This window comes from Trachemys scripta, chromosome 6 (assembly GCF_013100865.1).
Source record: "Trachemys scripta elegans isolate TJP31775 chromosome 6, CAS_Tse_1.0, whole genome shotgun sequence".
Lineage (NCBI taxonomy): Eukaryota > Metazoa > Chordata > Testudines > Emydidae > Trachemys > Trachemys scripta.
In genome coordinates, this window is record NC_048303.1 from 40,951,944 (window position 1) to 40,965,177 (window position 13,234).

General features: G+C 42.2%; 1 protein-coding gene across 3 annotated transcripts in view; it reads right to left on the reverse strand.

The window, feature by feature from the left end:
- Positions 1-6,476, reverse strand: part of TENT2 (terminal nucleotidyltransferase 2) — a 73,146-nt gene extending 66,670 nt beyond the window's left edge. For 2 of the 3 annotated variants that reach the window (XM_034773724.1, XM_034773725.1), the window contains exon 1: positions 6,290-6,476. The gene's annotated coding sequence lies outside the window, so the exon portion shown is untranslated. Of the gene's footprint in view, positions 1-6,147; positions 6,246-6,289 lie in introns of those variants that run through there. The other variant, XM_034773726.1, reaches the window with a different exon arrangement.
- Between the last annotated feature and the right edge of the window lie 6,758 nt (positions 6,477-13,234).

Consider the following 13,234-nt stretch of genomic DNA (forward strand, 5'->3'; position numbering starts at 1 on the left):
CAAGTCCTAACATGCCTAGCTGACAAACCTAAAATGACACCCACTTGGATTGGAGGGGCAATTAGAGACACTGCTGAGAATCAGAGAAGCTAAGGATTCTAGACAGCCAGATTCAGGAAATATCAGTACTCCAGGTTCAAAGAGCTGGCCACCAAGGAGTCGAGAGAGAGAGAGAGAGAAAGACAAGGATCAAGAGGAATTCTTCAAAGCTAGAGGAGTTTCCAATTGATACCAGGTCCTCAACGCGGAAACTGGGGAAGAGCGGAAACTGGGGAAGAGACCTCTCAAGATCCAGCTGTTCCAAAGGAACGGAGAGATGTACAGGACACACCTGTGAATGACTGCTCAGCCCAACCTATAAGAAAAATCAAGCTTGTCCACAAAGAGCTCTCCTGCTATCCAGGTATGGGACAAACAGGCTCAGCCCAGCAGAATCCAAGGAGAATTCCCCCCTTACTGTGGGGGAATCCAGGTGTGGGGTGAGAGGGGGTTCTGTGTGGGGCAATCTGAGTGCAGGCAGCTCATTGGGGGGGTTCCACGTGCAGGGGGGATGGGACTCTGCAGGGGAGGGTCCAGGTGAAGATGGTTGGGGTTAAGCAGGGAGGCTGTGGGGGAATGAGGCTCGGCAGGAGGGAATCCAGGTGCTGGGGGAATGGGGCTTGGTGGGGTGGAGTTCCAGGTGCAGCTGACTGGGGCTCAGTGGGGTGAGAGGCTCGTTGGGGTGGGGGTTTGAGTGCAGGGGGCTCAGCGGGGGATGGTCTGCGTGCAGGAATGGGAGTCCTGATGCAGGAAGGAGGGGCTTTCCAGGGGGTCCAGGTGCGGAGGATGGGGGCTCAGCAGGGAGAAAGGTCTGAGTGCAGGAGTCCTCTGGATGCAGGAGGTGAGGATCAGAGGGGTGGAGATTCGGGGTGCTCGGTGGAGGCGTTCTGGGTCCATCGTCTGTGGGAAAAGGGAGCTATAAAGTTTGGATGGCCTCCAGCTCAGCAGAACGGGGACCAATCTTCTCAGGGGCTGGCTGGCTAGCTAGAGGAGTCAGGAGGTGGTTAAACTAATAACAAAAGAGGAGGGTAAAAGAGGGAAGGTCTGAGCACGCCACATAAAAATCAAGATGTTGAGAACAAAATTAATCAAGAAACAAAAGGACATGAAGAGAAGAAATTCTTTAATTGCCTATGCACCAATGTTAGGAGCCTGGGAAACAAACAAGAGGAATTCTCATTTATGAGCATAAATTTGATCTAGTTGGTATAATTGAAATCTGGTGGGATAATTCCCTTTACTGAAGGTTAAAAATCAATGGTTAAAACCTAAGTAGGAAGGATCAAGTGATCAAAAGAGGAGTGGGAGTGGTGCTCTATACACGGACGGCTCTAGGCACCAGGGGTGGCACAATTGCAGGGGTGGCCTTCCAGGGGCGGCAGTTGTGCTTTTTTTTTTTTTTTTTGCTTCAGCAGTTGCACTCTCGGAGGCGGCAAAAAACCTAGAGCCGGCCCTGGCTCTATGTAAAAAAATTGTATTACACCTCTACCCCAATATAACGCGAACCGATAGAATACAAATTCGGATATAACGCGGTAAAGCAGCTCTCCGGGAGGGGGGGGCGGGGCTGCGCACTCTGGCGAATCAAAGCAAGTTCAATATAATGCGGTTTCACCTATACCGCGGTAAGATTTTTTGGCTCCCGAGAACAGCGTTATATTGGGGTAGAGGTGTACTTATTTCCAAGTCACTGATAACTCAGAAGAAAATTATCTTGAATGCTTATGGATCAATGTCCTAACAATTAAAGCACACAATGAGGAATTAGGGGCTGCTACAGAACTTCAAAACACACTATTGGGGGGAGGGATAGCTCAGTGTTTTGAGCATTGGCCTGCTAAACCCAGCGTTGTGAGTTCAATCCTTGAGGGGGCCATTTAGGGATCAGGGCAAAAATCTGTCTGGGGATTGGTCCTGCTTTGAGCAGGGGTTGGACTAAATGACCTCCTAAGGTCCCTTCCAAAACCTGATAGTCTAAAAGCAGCATCCGAAGAAGTGGGTATTCACCCACAAAAGCTCATGCTCCAATACGTCTGTTAGTCTATAAGGTGCCACAGGACTCTTTGCTGCTTTTACAGATCCAGACTAACACGGCTACCCCTTTGATACAAAACACACTAAGTAAACAGATAACTAGCTCCTTATCTACTTACAGAAAAAAGCGCTGATAATGGGGGATTTCAATCTGGGTGACACATGCTGGAGGACTCATGCTGCCAGTACCAAAATATCTTTGGAATTTCTAAATATTGTAAATGACAACTTCCTGGCTCAGAAATTGTTTCATCCAAGATGGGGGAACTCTATATTAGACCTCATCTTGATAGATAATGATCACAGAACTTAAAATTAATGGTAACTTAGGTACAAGTGATCATGACTTGGTCACATTTATAATGTGCAAGCAGAATAAAGTCCAGACCAGTAATATATATACTTGGTACTTTAAAAGGGCCAATTTCACAAAGTTGAATACAATTATGAGTCAAATCATCTGGGAGGAAGAATTTAATCAGAAAAATTTGAGTGTTAATTGGGAATTATTTAGGAATACTTTTACTAGATGCCCCAAAAGCCACTATCAAGAAAGAAGGCCATCTGGGTTAAAAAAATGGCCTGGTTTAGAGGGAAAGTGAAAAGAGCCATAAAAAAATATAACAACTAGAAGAAAAGAGAAGGTGATAGTTCTGAATATAAATCAGATGCTAGGACTTATAGAAAATTGATAAAGGAAGCAAAGGGACACAAGAGAAACCTATTGACAGCCAAGTTAAGGATGATAAAGAGTTTTTAAAGTATATTGGGAACAAAAGAAATTCTAACAATGGTATTGGTCAATTATTAAATGGAAACGGTAGAATTACCAATAATGCAGAAAAGGCAGAAATGTTCAATAGATATTTCTGTTTTGTATTTGGGAAAAAAGAGAGATGATGTACTCATATCATATAACTCTCTTTCCATTCCATATCTCAGGAGAATGTTAAATAGCAGATACTAAAGTTGGACATTTTTAAAATCAGCAGGTCCAGAGAACTTGCATCCAATAGTTTTAAAAGAATTGGTGAGGAGTTTATTGGATGAGGAGTTTAGTGGACTGTTAATGTTGATCTTAAAGAAAGCTTGGAACACCAGGGAAGTTCCAGAAGACTGGAAGAAAGCTAATGCAATGCCAATATTTTAAAAGGGTGAATAGAATGGGCGAGGGATAGCTCAGTGGTTTGAGCATTGGCCTGCTAAACCCAGGGTTGTGAGTTCAGCCCTTGAGGGGGCCACTTAGGGATCTGGGGCAAAAAACAATACTTGGTCCTGCTAGTGAAGGCAGGGGACTGGACTCGATGACCTTTCAAGGTCCCTTCCAGTTCTAGGAGATAGGATATCTCCATTAATTTATTATTTATTTATTATTAGGCCTGTCAGTCTGACATCGATCCTAGGTAAGATAATGGAGCAGCTGATTTGGGACTTGATTAATAAAGAATTAAAGGAAACTAATATAATTAATGCCAATCAATATGGGATTATGGAAAATAGATTGTCAAAATAACTTGATATCTATTTTAGATGAGATTACAAACTAGGATAATAAAGGTAATAGTTTTGACATAATATACTTAGACTTCTGCAAGGCGCTTGACTTGGTACCACATTCAATTTGATTATTTTATATCTACCTAGTTCTTTTTAACATGGCACACATTAAACAGCTTAAAAACTGACTGACAGGTCTCAAAATGTATTTGTAAACAGGGAATCGTCATCCATGAAGTGTGTTTTTAGTAGGACCACACAGGGATCAGTTCTTGGCTCTACACTATGTAAGATTTTTATTAATGACCTGGAAGAAAATGTGAAATAGCTATGAACTTTATCAGTGACTAACACAAAAATGGAGAGAGTGGAAAAAAACTAAGAGGACAGGTCACTGATATAGAGCAATCTGGATCCCCTGGTAAACTGGGCACAAGCAAACAATATACGTTTTCATAGGGCTAAAGTAAACGTACATCTAGGAACAAAGAATGTAGGCCATGCTTACAGGATGGGGGACTCTCTCCTGGGATGCAGTGACTCTGAAAAGGATTGGGAGTCATGGTGAACAATCAGCTGAACATGAGCTCCTGCAGCAATGCTATGGCCAAAAGAGCCACAAAAGGGCTAATGAAATCCTTGGATCCTTGCTCCCCCACTCTGGTGTAAATTTTTAACAGTGAGAGTAATTAACCATTGGAACAACTTACCAAGAGTCACAGATGATTTTTAAATCAATATTGGATATTGTTCTAAAAGATCTAGTCTAAGAATTATTTTGGGGAAATTCTATGGCTTGTGTTGTACAAGAGGTCAGACTAGATAATCACAATGGTCCCTTCTTGCCTGAAATCTATAAATCTATTATAAACATCTTACCAGCTGCCAAAAGTCCCAGGTATCCCCTACCCAGCTGCCCCAAAATCCTCTAATTTCTCTTCAACAACTTCTCCAATTCAGTTCTGTACCACCAATACAAATATCTTTGGCATAATAAAAACTAAAAATATGGGGATAGCATAAAATACGTTAAATAATATATAAAAATAAATGGAACCGGGGCTATTGGATTCAGCCAATTATTCAGTTCATGTTTAAATCACTAAAAACAGTTATTTCATTTAAATGTAGAATTTCCAGTCTGTTTCACCAGTGCTCTGCAGAATTGTGGAACCATTTTGCAAAGCTTAGGTTACATTACATACCCACCTTTGTGTTTCCATGCTCACCAACAACTGCACCAATATACACACCGTATGCTTCCAACCCCATGGAGTCCCACTTGCATTTGCAGTGTGCTGTGGCCTAGTGCCTCCAGACCCTAGCATGCACGCCATACATATGCCTCCAGTGCCCTGCACCTGGTGCCCCTGAGCCTCCAGCTATGCACTACACCACAACCCACCCCACACACACCCCTCAAGTGTTCTGTACTCTAGTGCCACGAGCACATCCCCCCATATCTTGCCAGCCCCCACACCACAGAACAGTACCTTTGCCCAAGTCGTACATCCTAGCTCTGTACCCCCCATACCTCTAGGGCCCGAGCCCCCAGCTCTGTACCCCACACATCTCTGCACACACATCCAGTGCCCTAGGCGACCCCAGCACTGTACCCCGCACCTACCCTGCCACACACCTTCAGTGCCCTCAGCTCTGTACCCCAGGCCCCAGCTCTGTACCCCTCACATCTTATGCAAAGTAAGCTGTCATGGGATAAGAGGGAAAGTCCTCTGATGGATCAGAAACTGATTCAAAGATCGGAAACAAAGGGTAGGAATAAATGATCAGTTTTCAGAATGCAGAGAGGTAAATAGTGGTGTAAAAAAAAGCTAACAATGTTTGAAATCATTAGAAAAGGGAAAGATAATAAAACAGAAAATATCATATTGCCTCTATATACATCTGTGAGTGCAGATGTGATCACCCCATCTCAAAAAATGATGTATTGGAATTGGAAAATGGAAAAAGGACAACAAAATGATTAGTTGTATGAATATGATAAAGGTCCAAAAAATCATGACTGGTATGGAGAAAGTAAATAAGGAAGTATTACTTACTCCTTCTCATAACACAAGAACTAAGGGTCACCCTAATAAAATCAATAGATAGCAGATTTAAAACAAACAAATTGAAGTATTTTTTTCACACAATGCTCAGTCAACCTGTGGAACTCCTTGCCAGAGGACATTGTGAAGGCCAAGACTATAACAAGAATCAAAAAAGAACTAGATAGGTTCATGGAGGATAGGCCCATCAATGGCTATTAGCCAGGATAGACAGAGATGCAAAACCATGCTCTGAAGTCTCCCTAGCCTCTGTTTGCCAGAAGCTGGGAATGGGGGACAGGGGATGGATCACTTGATGATAACCTGTTCTGTTTATTCCCTATGAGGCATCTGCCATTAGCCACTGTGGGAAGACAGGATATTGGGCTTGATGGCCCAATAGCCTGACCCAGTACAGCCGTTCTTATCCCCCACCCAGTGCCAAAGTTCCCAGCTCTGGACCCCACACATTCCCCCACACCTCCAGTGCCCCCCCGCGCCTTGCCGGCCCTCACACCAGGCGCAATGCCTCTGTCCCAGCAGCGAGTGGGGGGCGGAAGCGGAGCGCGGGGCCCTGGCCCTTCCCCTGTGTCCTGAGCAACGATTCACCCGCGGCCACCCAGGGCAGAGGACCCCGAGGCTGGCACCCGCGCCCCGGCCGGGACACTTACTCCAGTCCGGGGGCAGGGACGGGCAGCGGAGGAGCCGGGGCCTCGCCAGCCCCGCGTAGGACGCAGCGCCGTGCCGGCCCCGGGCAGTCAGCGGCGGGCGCTCGCTCTGCTTTCCGCCGGCAGGAGTTCGCCGGAAGCCAACCGGGCCAGGGGCTGCCCAGCTGAGAGCCGCCCTCTGACCCGGATCCACAACGAGCCGGCAGGACGTGAGCTCTCCGCCCCTCCCATTCCCTGCTTCACGCGGGTCACCGTGCGCATGCGCAGCGTCCCCGTGCCGAAGACGTGGGGCTCTGGTGCACAGATGCGGGTGGCGGCGGCGTTTTTTTCTGTTCCCTGCCCGTGGGCGCTGGGACGAGCGAGTCCTTTGGGGGCCTCCCTCGTCCTGGGACGAACTCTCTGGGAGCGGGCACAGCCCTCCCCACTCCTGCTGCACCGGCGTGAGCCTCCTGGAGGCTGTCACCCACCTTCACTGCGGTGCGAGCTCCGCCGCTAGGCGGCGCTGCCCTCACGCTGCGGCAATGGGGTTAATGGTCTGTTGCATCAGGATAACTTACATCAGGGCGTTGCCATTTACCCTTGGGGTACACAGAGTTTGTGCTTCAAGAAGTGACCCCCCGCTGAGGTGATCCCGCCTAGGCTGCTGGAAGCTGTAGGGCACAAGCGTAGGCGGTGGAACTGGGAAGGAGGGCACAGGAACAGCTCCTTACAGCTAATCATGTCCTGTAGCAATGTGTTAATCTGTAGGCAGGTTGCATTTGGACTGTTGCTTTAGAGTGCAATATTTTCCTCTCCATGCACTAAAAATTAGGCTGTTCCTGTCTCTAAACACTTTCTTCTCTTTCCCAACTTCCATCCTCCTTGGAAGGGCTTCAGATGTGGATGCTCTTTTAGTGTACAGACTTTTGAGGAAGGGATGAGAAGAGCTGGTAGTTTATGGCCTGGTATCTAGGGTTGGAAAGTATAAACATAGCACTACAGATATCTTGTTTTCTGAACTCACTGATGGATTTAGCACTGAAAGACTTTGCAGACTAAGGCTTGGTCTACACTACAGAGTTAGATCGGCCTAAGGCAGCTTATGTCGACCTAAACTTTGTAACAGTCTAGGCTACTACCTTGCTCTCACCGATGTAAGTCACACACTACTGGGGGGATAAAAATCAATGATTTTAAAAAAATCTGATCTTTATTCAAATCTTTTTTTTTTTTTTTTATAAAATGCTTTTTGAGGAAAAAACCTATCTAAAGAACTTAAAAGAAAGTTTTAATTAAGATTCATTATAGCTCAAAAATATCTAATGGAATGGGGATTATAAATTCTAATTCTATAGTATGAATATGGTGAAAAAATAGATGATAGTACTTGTCCCATTTGGTTTTTTATGCTTGTAATTTAACTCTGTCATTGTATGTTTCTCTTTTTAAGATCTCACTCAGTTCCTTCCAAATTTCAACAGCATCAGCAATAAAACAGCTATTTCTCTGCATTTCGTTCAAGGCTACAGAAATAGGCTTCAGGGTACTCAGCATGTGTTCAAGATTTCTCTTAAGCGCAGTGTTGAGAACTTTGGCTGTGACAGTGCCATCTGTTTTTTCACAGTTTTGTTCACAAACTGTCATCCGATTAGGCCAGTTCTTGATATAGTGCTCAAAACAGTCCACTACTGAGTTCCATCGCACGTCTTGTGGGAGAGTTAGCTTGGTTCCTCCCACTTTTTTCAGAGCAGCTGCTGCGAAGTGGTTGTTGTTGAAATTGCAAAATACTTCCATATTACTAGCCATTATTTCTGGAACACTGAAGTCATTGGCTAGGAGGTGCATCAAATGAGCACTGCAACCATATGTTATTATCTTGGGATTCTCTTCACTCTCTTCTAAATTTCTTCTCATCTTGGATATATTTGCAGCCTTGTCTGTGACCAAGCTGTGGACTAGACATTTGATTTTTTTCACAGTTTGTTATAGCTTTTACTGCTGCTTCTTGTAAGTATTCTGCTGTGTGTTCATTTCCTGATGTATCAATTGTTTCTGTAAGGAAAACATTCCCTTCTTCTGTGGTAACACAAGCACATAGCACAGGATCATTGTGGACATTGCTCCACCCATCAAGACTCAGATTAACAATTTCATCCTCTAGACCTTTTGCACACTGCTCAATTTCTCTTTCATGTACTTTATCCAGCAATTTGCCTGCAACATCTGCTCTGTTGGGTGGACTGTATCATGGTCTTAATGACTGAACCATGTTAACGAAGTGTGGGTTCTCAATCATATGAAAAGGAGAGTTTGTTGCATAAACAAATCGGACAATTTTTTCATCAATTACCTCTTTTTGTAATCTGCTGGGTCTTATGACAAACTTATCTACAGTTGTTTCTGGATGATGGAGATTTTTTTTTTTCTTTTTGCTACAGGTGATACACTGTGGCTATGTGACATACATGATGTGACTGAAACACTATCATTGGCAGATAACTCTGAAACTATAGAAAATGATGGTGACCTTGAAGGTGGATAGTCTTCAGAATCCTGTATGTTGAGGATGGATTCTCCTAAACAAACTAAGTCAATGCAGTTATTTAATTATTATTATTACTATACTGCTCATTTAGTATTACTCATTGCATTCACTGACACTCAGTACTACTTTAAAGGTGAATTTGTAAAAGGAAGATCTGCCTATTTCAGCTATCTATTTTTTATCATAACTGCATCTAAAATGATAGTACCATAGAGTAGCAACTGTATTTTTTGCTCTAACATGAGAATTCAAGAATAGTCCAGAAGGAAGACAGGTAGTCCTTAAGAAAGAAGTATGAAATAAAAACATTTACCAACCTGAAGATCCTGCATGTTCAGACATGTTCCTTTCATCATCTTCAATGCAGCTTCCTCCTGAGAAGGAACACTTCTCATGATGTTTCATTTGGGCAACCAGGCCTTGCATTTCTTTGTTGCACTGTTTGCATTTTGCACACATGCCTGTCTTACCCATAGATAGAGGAACTTCATTAAAATATTCCCAAACTGAGTCTCTTTCACGGCCTGCTGCTATTATAGGTTTTCCCTTCTAGTGAGAGAATGGTATGGTAGATGTCAAGTCAATGAAGGCTACACTCAGAAAGACCTCAAGACTTCTGGAATATGCTGCTCAAACAGTTTCACTTTTGTTTCTACTGCCTGTCCCTCCCTTCTCACATTTATCTCCAGACTTCTTCTCCTTGTCCAGATCTATTCCACCCCCAACAATCTTCTAGTCATTGAACTTTTTGAAACTGCACTTTTAGAGAGAGGTAAGAAATTGACTCTTTGTACACAAATTTGCAGAGGGATAATAGGGTTGAGGTCTGTTATTTCTCACCTCTATATATTATTTATTTATTTTAAAACATTTTTGCTGTTAACAAGCATGTTATCTCTGGAGACACAAATTCACAGATTGAGAACTGCAAAACTAAGCATCTCTGATGGTATCTTCTAGACTGACCACTGAGTCACATTGGGTAGATAGAAAGATTAACCTACATAATCTATACAGAAGCCCCTGGAACCTCATAAAATTGGGTCCCTAATCCATGAACTATTGGAATTCATTTACAAAAATTTTCTTAAACATTACATGAATATATTGTCTCATACTATAGAAGTAGAATTTATAATTCCTATTCCATGATGAGATATCTTTGAGCTATAATGTATCTTAATTAAAACTATCTTTAGATAGGTTTTATCCTCAAAAAGCATTTTATCAAAAAAAAATTAAATTTTAAAAATCAGATTTTTTTTTAAATCATTGATTTTTATCCACCCTGACCTCACCTTCCTTGTCTCTCTAATATCCTTGGACCAACATGGCTAAAACCACAACTCCTGTCTTCTTCATTCATATTCATTGACCTTGTTTTAAACCTGCTGTCTATTAATTTCATTTGGTGACCCCTAGTTCTTGTGTTATGAGAAGGAGTAAATAACACTTCCTTATTTACTTTCTCCACACCAGTCATGATTTTATAGACCTCAATCATATCCCTCCTTAGTCATCTCTTTTCCAAGCTGAAAAGTCCTAGTCTTATTAATCTCTCCTCATAAGGAAGATGTTCCATACCCCTTATCATTTTTGTTGCCCTTTTCCAATTCCAATATATCTTTTTTTAAGATGGGACGACCACATCTGCTGCACTCATGGATTTATATAGAGGCAATATGTTCGTGATGCTTGCCCCTGGTCTTTGACTCCCAATTCTGATTCCAGCTCTGACCCATGGCTTGTTTGGGATGATATGATAGGAGGGGAAAAGAGACTGGGATGTACCACAGGATACCTGCATCATTCAGTGCACAGGCTGGACCGTGCCCTGGGGATGAATCAAAGTTGAGTAGTGAACAAGGCTGTTCTCAGTTGAACCCCTATCTCACTTCTTGTGGAAGTTGGACAGTATGTAGTGAATGAGGCAGGCAGGAGTCTGTAGGAAGAGAAATGATGGTTTCACGAAGAAGAGCTCTGTGTAGTTTGAATGCTTGTCTCTTTCACCAATAGAAGTTGGTCCAATAAAATATATTACCTCATTCACCTTGTCAGTCTCATGGTTAAGGCAGTTAAATGCCGCTTTGGAGAAATGGATTCTATCCCACCCTCTAACACAGATGTGTGATGCGGGGCAAGTAATTTAAACCAGACTTTTCACAGGTTGCCACTAAATTTGTTCCTCATTTTCTGGGGTGCCCATCTTGAGACTCTGAGGTCTGATTTGCAGAAGTGCTCAACACTCAGCTGCAACTGAAGTCAATGAGAGCTGTGTTTTATACATTTAACGTGCTATACAATGCTAAGTGTTCTGAAAAATCAGTTCCTCGGAATATCACGTTGGGCACCCTAAATTAAGGATACTTTTGACCTTAATTTCTCTCTGCTTCAGTTCTCCATCTGTAAAATAGGAATAATACCAACCCCTCACCTCACAGAGGTTTTGAGAATATACCTTCATGTCTGTGAGCTACTCGGACAATATAGTGCAAAGTGCCATAGAAAAGCCTCTGAGGAAAATAATTCTGTCTTCTAAGCAGGGTTTGAAGAGTGTAAAATCAAAATCCTGAATAGCTGTTCATTCAGCAAGCACCATGTACACTGGTCCTGTGGAAAAAGTAGTGTGATCATGTCATTGAAGAATGTATCATAATGAATATGCGCAAGGTTGCTCAAGTAACCTTAATTCTGGCGTTTCCTAACTTGTGTGTGCTAGACTTCGTAATCTTAATATTCTTCTAATGCAGCTTATAGTGTGTAATATATAGAGCTCGCTTGAAGTTCAGTAGAGACTGAAATAATGAAGTTATTTATGGACATCCAGCTACTGTTCAAGATTTTCCTCATGTGCAATAAACCCTTGTGAACAGGAAACTGTGGTGTAAGAAGTTTACTAAAATATTATCCTTCCCCAGCAGATGAAGAGATACTGGGGTAATTCTGTACACCTAGCACAAAATGAGATCAGGCTCCTTGTTAGATATTCATGTAGTATACTGTCATGGAATTGTTGATTAAGACTTGGACAACTTTGGATCTGATCAGAAGGAAGAAAACCCTGCAGGTGAGATTAATAGTTGTCAACTCCAGCAATTTCAAATTAAGCTTCATCTCTGGGGAAGCCCACAACATTGACCAGTGTGGAGTTTTGGAGGAGCCCCCAGGCCTTCTAAAGCACCTGCAACCTGTGATTATTACTGGAGACAGCAAGGTGAGATGGGGACTCCTTTACTGGTATGTTCCTCCTTTAACTACTACAGTAGATTTTCTTGAATGACCTAAGGTGACCCTGCTGTCAGGATAGGGATAATACATTACCAGTAAACAGCCTTGTAGACTCTTCTGAAATAGTCTGGGGAACGGTGTCATGAGGTGTGTGAAGCCTAACAGCTAGAGGAGAAACCATATTTCTTGGAGGCTGGAATTTTGCAGAGGATATCGTGTAGAGCTGATCCACTGGCAAGCAAATTTTCAGAGCTGTAGAATCTACCAAGGCTTCATGAAAATAACAATAAACAATAACAGAATACCAATTGAAATTATGAATATTTTTGGATGTTTTTCTACATTTTCAAATATATTGATTTCAGTTACAACACAGAATACAAAGTGTATAGTGCTCATTATTATATTTAATTACAAATATTTGTACTGTAAAAAAGATAAACAGAAATAGCATTTTTCAATTCACCTCATACAAATACTATAGTGCAGTCTCTTCAGTGAAAGTGCAATTTACAAATGTAGATTTTTTTTTTGTTATGTAACTGCACTCAAATGTAAAACTTTAGCGCCTACAAGTCCAATCTCTGTCTGCTTCTTATTTACAATGTCACCTGAAAGTGAAAAATGGCATTGTTGTAGCTAGCAATGCAAGGTTTTTACATGCCAGATATGCTAAACTTTTGTATGCCCCTTCGTGTTTCGGCCACCATTCCAGAGGACATGCTTCCATCATCAGCATAGAAGCATGTTCTCTCGAATGGTGGTCAAAGCATGAATGTTCAGCATAACTGGCCTGTAAATACCTTGCATTGCCAGCTACAACAGTGCCATGTGAATATTTCTCACTTTCAGGAGACATTGTAAATAAAAAGCAGACAGCATTAGCCCCCCTAAGTGTAAACAAATTTGTTTGTCTTAGTGATTGGCTGCACAAGAAGTAGGACTGAGTGGACTTGTAAGCTCTAAAGTTGTACATTGTTTTATTTATGCATACAGTTATGTTAAAATTCTACATTTGTAAGTTGCACTTTCACGATAAAAAGATTGCACTACAGTTCTTGTATGAGGTGAATTGAAAAATACTGTTTTGTTTATCATTTTTACAGTGCAAATATTTGTATTAAAATAATATAAAGTGAGCACTGTATACTTCGTGTTTTGTTGTAATTGAAATCAATATATTTGAAAATGTAGAA